We start from the raw sequence: 8,957 nt of genomic DNA, 5'->3' as shown, positions 1-8,957 counted from the left end.
AAAAAATTCCACTAAATTACTTAGGCACGACCTGCCCTTTATGAACCCATGCTGCATCTGCCCAATGGGACAATTTCTATCCAGATGCCTCGCAATTTCTTCCTTGATGATAGATTCCAGCATCTTCCCTACTACCGAAGTTAAGCTCACTGGCCTATAATTTCCCGCTCTCTGCCTACCTCCTTTTTTAAACAGTGGTGTCACGTTTGCTAATTTCCAATCCACCGGGACCACCCCATAGTCTAGTGAATTTTGGTAAATCATCATTAGTGCATCTGCAATTTCCCTAGCCATCTCTTTTAGCACTCTGGGATGCATTCCATCAGGGCCATTCTACTTTTAGCCCCATTAGCTTGCCCATCACTACCTCCTTAGTGATAACATTCCTCTCAAGGTCCTCACCTGTCATAGCCTCATTTCTATCTGTCGCTGGTATGTTATTTGTGTCTTCCACGGTGAAGGCCGACCCAAAAAACCTGTTCAGTTCCTCAGCCATTTCCTCATCTCCCATTATTAAAACTCCCTTCTCATCCTCTAAAGGACCAATATTTACCTAGCCACTCTTTTTTGTTTTAATATTTGTAAAAACTTTTACTGTCTGTTTTTATATTCTGAGCAAGTTTACTCTCATACTCTATCTTACTCTTTATAGCTTTTTTAGTAGCTTTCTGTTGCCCCCTAAAGATTTCCCAGTCCTCTAGTCTCCCACCAATCTTTGCCACTTTATATGCTTTTTCCTTCAATTTGATACTCTCCCTTATTTCCTTAGATATCTATGGTCGATTTTCCCTCTTTCTACCGTCCTTCCTTTTTGTTGGTATAAACCTTTGCTGAGCACTGTGAAAAATCGCTTGGAAGGTTCTCCACTGTTCCTCAACTGTTCCACCATAAAGTCTTTGCTCCCAGTCTACCTTAGCTAGTTCTTCTCTCATCCCATTGTAATCTCCTTTGTTTAAACACAAAACACTAGTATTTGATTTTACTTTCTCACCCTCCATCTGTATTTTAAATTCCACGATATTGTGATCGCTCCTTCCGAGAGGATCCCTAACTATGAGATCATGAATCAATCCTGTCTCATTACACAGGACAAGATCCAGGACCGCTTGTTCCCTCGTAGGTTCCATTACATACTGTTCTAGGAAACTATCGCGGATACATTCTATAAACCCCTCCTCAAGGTTGCCTTGACCGACCTGGTTAAACCAATCAACATGTAGATTAAAATCCCCCATGATAACTGCTGTACCATTTCTACATGCATCAGTTATTTCTTTGTTTATTGCCTGCCCCACCATAATGTTACTATTTGGTGGCCGATAGACTACCCACATACACATACATATGACACAATACCACATACACATGACATGGTACCACACATACACATGACAACACCATATACACATGGCGCAACATGTGCATAATGCAACACCACGGAAACGGTTGTGGAGGCAGATATCATAGCCTTCGCCTCGTTGATCGTCCGAAGGCGGATCCTGCTGGGATGGAGAGCAGCCTCTCCACCCTGTGCCCTAGCGTGGCGGGGGGCCCTGTTGGAATACTTGACACTTTAGAAGGTTAAGTTCGAACTGAAGGGAAACTCGGAGGGGTTCTACAAGTCATGGTTATTATTCATTATGCACTTTCAAGAACTGGATAACATCGAACATTAGTTGTGGGGGTTGGGTGGGAGGGGTGCAGTGTGTATTAAGGGTGACTATGGGTAATCCCTGATTCCTTTTTGTCATTTGTTTATGTAAACATGCGGGCTAATGTTTGGGGATTGGTGGGAGGATGGGATTGTTGTTATTGTTATGGGGATTGACATATTTGTTGCCGATTACTGTTTATTGTTGGTGGGTGTAAATTCGGGAGAAAATGTGAAAAAGGAGGAGAATAAAAATATATATTTTTTAAATGACACACGGGCGGCATGGTGGCACAGTGGTTAGCATTGCTACCTACGGCGCTGAGGACCCGGGTTCGAATCCCGGCTCTGGATCACTGTCCGTGAGGAGTTTGCACATTCTCCCCGTGTCTGCGTGGGTTTCACCCCCACAACCCAAAGATGTGCAGGATAGGTGGATTGGCCACGCTAAATTGCCCCTTAATTGGAAAAAATACTCTAAAAAAAATTTTTTTTTTTTTAAATGACACACCACATACACATGACACATACCCATGACAGAACCCCACATACACATATAGAACATAGAACAGTACAGGTCCTTCGGCCCTCGATGTTGTGCCGAGCAATGATCACCCTACTCAAACCCACGTATCCACCCTATACCCGTAACCCAACAACCCCCCCCCTTAACCTTACTTTTTTTAGGACACTACGGGCAATTTAGCATGGCCAATCCACCTAACCCGCACATCTTTGGACTGTGGGAGGAAACCGGAGCACCCGGAGGAAACCCACGCACACACGGGGAGGACGTGCAGACTCCGCACAGACAGTGACCCAGCCGGGAATCGAACCTGGGACCCTGGAGCTGTAAAGCATTTATGCTAACCACCATGCTACCGTTCTGCCCTATACATATATATGATACAACACCACATACACATGACACAACACCACACATACACATGACAATGCCACATACACATGACACCACATACACATGACACCACATACACATGACATGACAACGCATACACATGCACATGACACAACACCACAGACACATCATATGACACCACATGAACATATACATGAAATTACATGACACCACATACACATGACATGGCATCACATGCATACACATGACACAACATAAACATGACACAAAACCACATACACATGACACATACACATGCCAGAACCCCACATACACATATATATGATACAACACAACATACACATACACATATTAGGACACCACTTACACATGATACAACACCACATACACATGACATGACACCACACACACATACACATGACACGACACCACATGCACATACACATGATTCAACACCACATACCTGTTACTATTTGATGTTTCAAACTTTAAAAAAAGCTGATCAATCCTAAAAACAGCTGCCAAAACTATGAAAAGTTTTATGCAGTGATAAAACCACCTGATCCTGTCTCTGCAACATTCAAATAATTCAGCAGAGCTGAAGACAGCAGGATGGAAAAAAATAACATGAGGGGGAGAGGGAGAGTGAGAGAGAGTGTGTGTGTGTGAGAGAGAGAGAGAGAGATAGCGAGAGAGTGTGTGTGTGAGAACGAGAGAGATAGTGTGTGTGTGCGTGTGTGTGAGAGAGAGAGAGAGATAGCGAGAGAGTGTGTGTGTGTGTGAGAGAGAGAGAGAGAGAGCTAGGGAGAGAGAGTGTGTGTGTGTGCGTGTGTGTGAGAGAGAGAGAGAGATAGCGAGAGAGAGTGTGTGTGTGTGAGAGAGAGAGAGCGAGAGAGAGCTAGCGAAAGAGAGTGTGTGTGTGTGTGTGTGAGAGAGAGAGAGATAGCGAGAGAGAGTGTGTGTGTGTGTGTGAGAATGAGAGAATGTGTGTGTGTGTGAGAGAGAGAGATAGCGAGAGAGTGTGTGTGTGTGCGTGTGCGTGAGAGAGAGAGAGATAGCGAGAGAGAGTGTGTGTGTGTGTGAGAACGGGAGAGTGTGTGTGTGTGTGGGAGAGAGAGAGAGATAGCAAGAGAGTGTGTGTGTGTGTGAGAGAACGAGAGAGTGTGTATGTGTGTGTGAGAGAGATAGCGAGAGAGTGTGTGTGCGTCTGTGAGAACGAGAGAGATAGTGTGTGTGAGAGAGAGAGAGATAGCAAGAGAGAGTGTGTGTGTCTGTGAGAACGAGAGAGATAGTGTGTGTGTGTGAGAGAGAGAGAGAGATAGCGAGAGAGAGTGTGTGTGTGTGAACGAGAGAGATAGTGTGTGTGTGTGTGAGAGAGAGAGAGATAGCGAGAGAGAGTGTGTGTGTGTGTGAGAACGAGAGAGAGTGTGTGTGTGCGTGTGAGAGAGGGAGGATAAAGAGGTGAACGGGAGAACATGAGGGACAACACGAAAGGACAATAAAAGTCACAAGAGTTAATAAGAGCAAGAACACAGAAGAGAGAAATCACAAGCTGAAAATGCAGGAAAGATGTGAAAAAAATGCCAAGCAGCGTTCCTTAATGACTATCGTCCAGTGGCTCTGACATCCATCATCAAGTGCTTTGAAAGGTTAGTCATGGCACGAATCAACTCCAGCCTCCCAGATTGCCTTGATCCATTACAGTTTGCCTACCGCTGCAACAGGTCCTCAGCAGACGCCATCTCCATGGCCCTGCACTCTACCCTGGAACACTAGGTAACAAAGATACCTATATCAGACTCTTATTTATCGACTGCAGCTCAGCCTTCAACACCATCATTCCTACGAAACTCATCTCCAAACTCCGTGGCCTTGGCCTTGGCTCCTCCCTCTGTGACTGGATCCTGAACTTTCTAACCCACAGGCCACAATCAGTAAAGATAGGCAACAACACCTCCTCCACGATCATCCTCAACACCGGTGCCTCACAAGGCTGTGTCCTCAGCCCCCTACTATACTCCTTATACACCTATTCCCCTCCAACTCGATTTTCAAATTTGCTGATGACATCACCGTAGTGGGTCAGATTTTAAACAATGACGAAACAGAGGAGAGGAATGAGATAGAGAATCTGGTAAACTGGTGCAACAACAATAATCTCTCCCTCAATGTCAACAAAACAAAGGAGATTGTCATCAACTTCAAGAAGCGTAGTGGAGAACATGCCCCTGTCTACATCAATGGGAACGAAGTAGAAAGGGTCGAAAGCTTCAAGTATTTAGGTGTACAGATCACCAACAGCCTGTCCTGGTCCCCCCATGCCGACACTATAGTTAAGAACGCCACCAACAACTCTAATTTCTCCGAAGACTAAGGAAATTTGGCACGTCCGCTACGACCCTCACCAACTTCTACAGATGCACCATAGAAAGCATTCTTTCTGATTGTATCACAGCTTGGTATGGAGCCTGCTCTGCCCAAGACCGCAGGAAACTACAAAAGGTCGTGAATGTAGCCCAGTCCATCACGCAAACCAGCCTCCCATCCATTGACTCTATCTATAATTCCCGCTGCCTCAGAAAGGCAGCCAGCATAATTAAGGACTCCACGCACCCCGGACATACTCTCTTCCACCTTCTTCCGTCAGGAAAAAGATACCAAAGTTTGAGGTCACGTACCAACCGATTCAAGAACGGCTTCTTCCCTACTGCCATCAGACTTTTGAATAGACCTACCTCGTATTAAGTTGATCTTTTCTCCACACCCTAGCTCTCACTGTAACATTATATTCTGCAGTCTCTCCTTCCTCCCCTATGTACGGTATGCATTGTTTGTACAGCGTGCAAGAAACAATACTTTTCACTGTACACTAATACATGTGACAATAATAAATCAAATCAAAATCAAGGGAGAAAAACTGAGGGCGAGGATTGTGGTGAGATAACCACTGTAGTTATGTGTACTGCAGTAGGGGGATGTATGCCTGTACCTGTAATACAGGTTCCTCCGGTAAGCCCCTGCCGGCTAGCTCCGCCCACAGGGAGCTTATGTATAAATGTATGAGAGCTGCTCAGACCCTCAGTCTACAGTTGCGGATGGAGGGACAACATCGTACAGCAATAAAGCCTCTATTGTACTAGTCTCTCGGCTTTGAGTATAATTGTTAGCACCACAAGGATACGAGGAAGAGAGGACACGAGACTAAACATGAGAGAGGAGAGGTCATGAGGGAGAAGACATGAGTGCAGGAGGCACGAGTGAGAATGTGAGAGATAATCTGACAGCGCTCGAGGGAAAGACAAGGGGCGAAATTCTCCCCTACCCGGCAGGGTGGGGGGTCCCGATGTAGCGGAGTGGCGCCAACCACTCCGGCATCGGGCCTCCCCTAGGGTGCGGAATTCTCCACACCTTTAGGGGCTAGGCCTGTGCCAGAGTGGCTCCCGCTCTGCCGACTGCCTTTGGCGCCATGCTGCCCGGTGTTGGGACTGGCCGAAAGGCCTTCGCTGGTCGGCATGAGTCCGCGCATGCACCGGAGCTTCAGCGGCCGCTGACGTCACCACCGGCGTATGTGCGGTGGAGGGGGTCTCTTCCGCCTCCGCCATGGTGGAGGCAGTGGAAGAAAAAGAGTGCCCCCACGGCACAGGCCTGCCGGCCGATCGATGGGTCCCGATCACGGGCCAGGCCACCGTGGGGGCACCCGCGGGGTCCGATCGCCCCGCGCCCCCCACCCAGGACCCCGGGGGCCCGCTCGCACCACCTGCTCCCGCCGGCACAGAGGTGGTTTAAACCACGTCGGCGGGAGAGGCCTGACAGCGGCAGGACTTCGGCCCATTGCGGGCCGGAGAATCGCCGTGGGGGGCCCGCCGACTGGCAGGGCGCGATTCCCGCCCCCGCTGATTCCCGGGTGGCGGAGAATTCCGGCCACGGCGGGGGCAGGATTTACGCCGGCCCCGTGCGATTCCCCGACCCTGCGGGGGGGTCGGAGAATTCCGCCCAAGGTAAGGGAGAAACATCACTGAAGAAAGAGAGAAGACTGGCTGAGCAAGACAATATGGAGAGATTACAAGAAGAGATCATGTTAAAAGAGAGAAAGGGGACATGAGAGAAATCAGCAGATGGAGTTAGAAACATAGAAACATAAAAAGCAGGTGCAGAAGCAGGCCATTCAGCCCATCGGGCCTGCACCAACTCTCATCCTTCTCAACTTGCACGTTGTGACTTCTGGATTGGCCCTTTGAGCGGTCGGCACCTTTTATGCTTGGACCACTGCTACACGAGCACAAAAAGTGCCTACCGCTCCATTCCCCAACCACACTTTGGCAAATCCAATCACAAGTCGGTATTCCTACTTCCGGCTTAGAAACAGTAACTCAAGCGTGCGAGCCAGTCAAGGAAACCGTGCAGTGCTGGTCTGAGGAATCTGAGGACATCCTCCACGACTGCTTGGAGACTGTGGGCTGGTCCATATTCAAGGCCGCGGCGGCTAACCTGGACGAGTAGGTAATCATCGTCACAGACTTCATCAGTAAGTGTGTCATGGTCTGTGTACCAAAGAAGACAATACGGGTGTTCCCCAATCGGAATCCCTGGTTCAACCAAAGGGTTCACTCCCTGCTGAAGTTCCGGACGGAGGCGGTCAAGCCTGACGACCCTGACCTATATAAGAAATCCAGGTACGACGTGCGGAAAGTCATCGGGGATGCAAAAAGACAGCACCCCATCAAACTAGAGTCCCTGGGCAACAGCACTAACCCACAACGACTATGGCAGGGCCTATACAAGCTATAAAGCAAGGCCAGGCGGAATCTCTGGGGCTGGAGCATCCGTACACGATGATCTGAACAAGCTCTATTTCCGCTTTGAGCCGTCAGCCAATGCATCAGTGCCACCTGCCCCAACAGCCCTGGACATATCCATACCCACTATTACAGCCTCTGAGGTAAGAACTGCCTCCTTCAACGTGAATCCGCGGAAAGTGACGGGCCCCGACGGAGTCCCTGGGCGAGCACTCAGAGCCTAGGCAGACCAGCTATTGGCAGATATCTTCACCACCTCACTCCTCCACTCTGAGGTCCCCACCTCCTTCAAGAAGCCCACCATAATGCTTAAAGCGGCTAGACATGAGACAGATCAACGCCAGCCTCCCAGACGGTCTCGATCCACTGCAGTTTGCCCATCACCGCAACCGGTCCACAGCAGATACTATCTCCCAGGCTCTGCAATCAACACTCGAACACCTTGACAACAAGGGCACCTATGTCAGACTGCTGTTCATAGACTACAGCTCTGCCTTCAACACCATTAACCCAACAAGACTAATAACCAAACTCTGCAATCTTGGACTTGACCCCTCCCTGTGCAGCTGGATCCTTGACTTCCTCATCAACAGACCGCAATCTGTCAGGATCGGCAACAGCACCTCCTCCACAATAGTCCTCAACACCGGGGCCCCGCAAGGATGTGTGCTCAGTCCTCTACTGTACTCCCTGTACACACATGACTGTGTGGAAAGATTTAACTCCAACTCAATCTATAAGTTTGCGGATGACACGACTGTGGTGGGTCGTATCTCAAACAACGACGAATCAGACTACAGGAGGGAGATAAATCACTTGGTTGCATGGTGTACCGAAAACAACCTCTCTCTAAATGTTGGAAAGACCAAGGAACTGATCAATGACTTCAGGAAGCGCAGCACGACACACACTCCCGTCTACATCAATGGCTCCCAAGTGGAGATGGTCGATAGCTTTAAGTTCCTGGAGGTCACCATCGCCAAACAGTCAAGAAAGCCCCAAAACATCTCTACTTCCTACGGAAGCTAAAGAAATTGAGCATGTCTGCATCGACTCTCACAAAATTCTACAGATGTGTGATAGAGAGCATCCTATCCGGCTGCATCACAGCCTGGTATGGCAACTGCTTGGCCCAAGATCGCAAGAAACTACATAGTGTGGTGAAACGCATCACACAAGCTTGCTTGCCACCCCCACATTCATTCTGTCTACACCTCCCGCTGCCTCAGGAAGGCAGGCAGCATTGTCAGAGACCCCTCCCACCCAGGCATTGCCTTCTTCCAGACCCTTCCATCAGGCAGAAGGCACAGAAGTCTGAAGAGCCGCACATCCAGACATAGGAACAGCTTCTTCCCCACAGCTACGAGACTCCTCAACGACGGACCCTCGGACTGATCTGTTCCCTGTAAGAACACTATTCACGACGCCCTATGCTGCTCTTGCTCATGGATTTGCTTTGTTTGGCCGCTTGTTCCGCACTGTAGCCAATCACTGTTTGACGATGTACCATTTGTATGTTCTCTGTTGATTATTCTTTTGCCTGCTATGTACGTACTGTGTACGTTCACTTTGCCGCAGAAAAATACATTTCACTGTACTTCGCTACATGTGACAATAAATCAAATCAGTC

This window comes from Scyliorhinus canicula, chromosome 4 (genome assembly GCF_902713615.1).
Source record: "Scyliorhinus canicula chromosome 4, sScyCan1.1, whole genome shotgun sequence".
Lineage (NCBI taxonomy): Eukaryota > Metazoa > Chordata > Chondrichthyes > Carcharhiniformes > Scyliorhinidae > Scyliorhinus > Scyliorhinus canicula.
Note: the sequence above shows the minus strand (reverse complement) of the source record.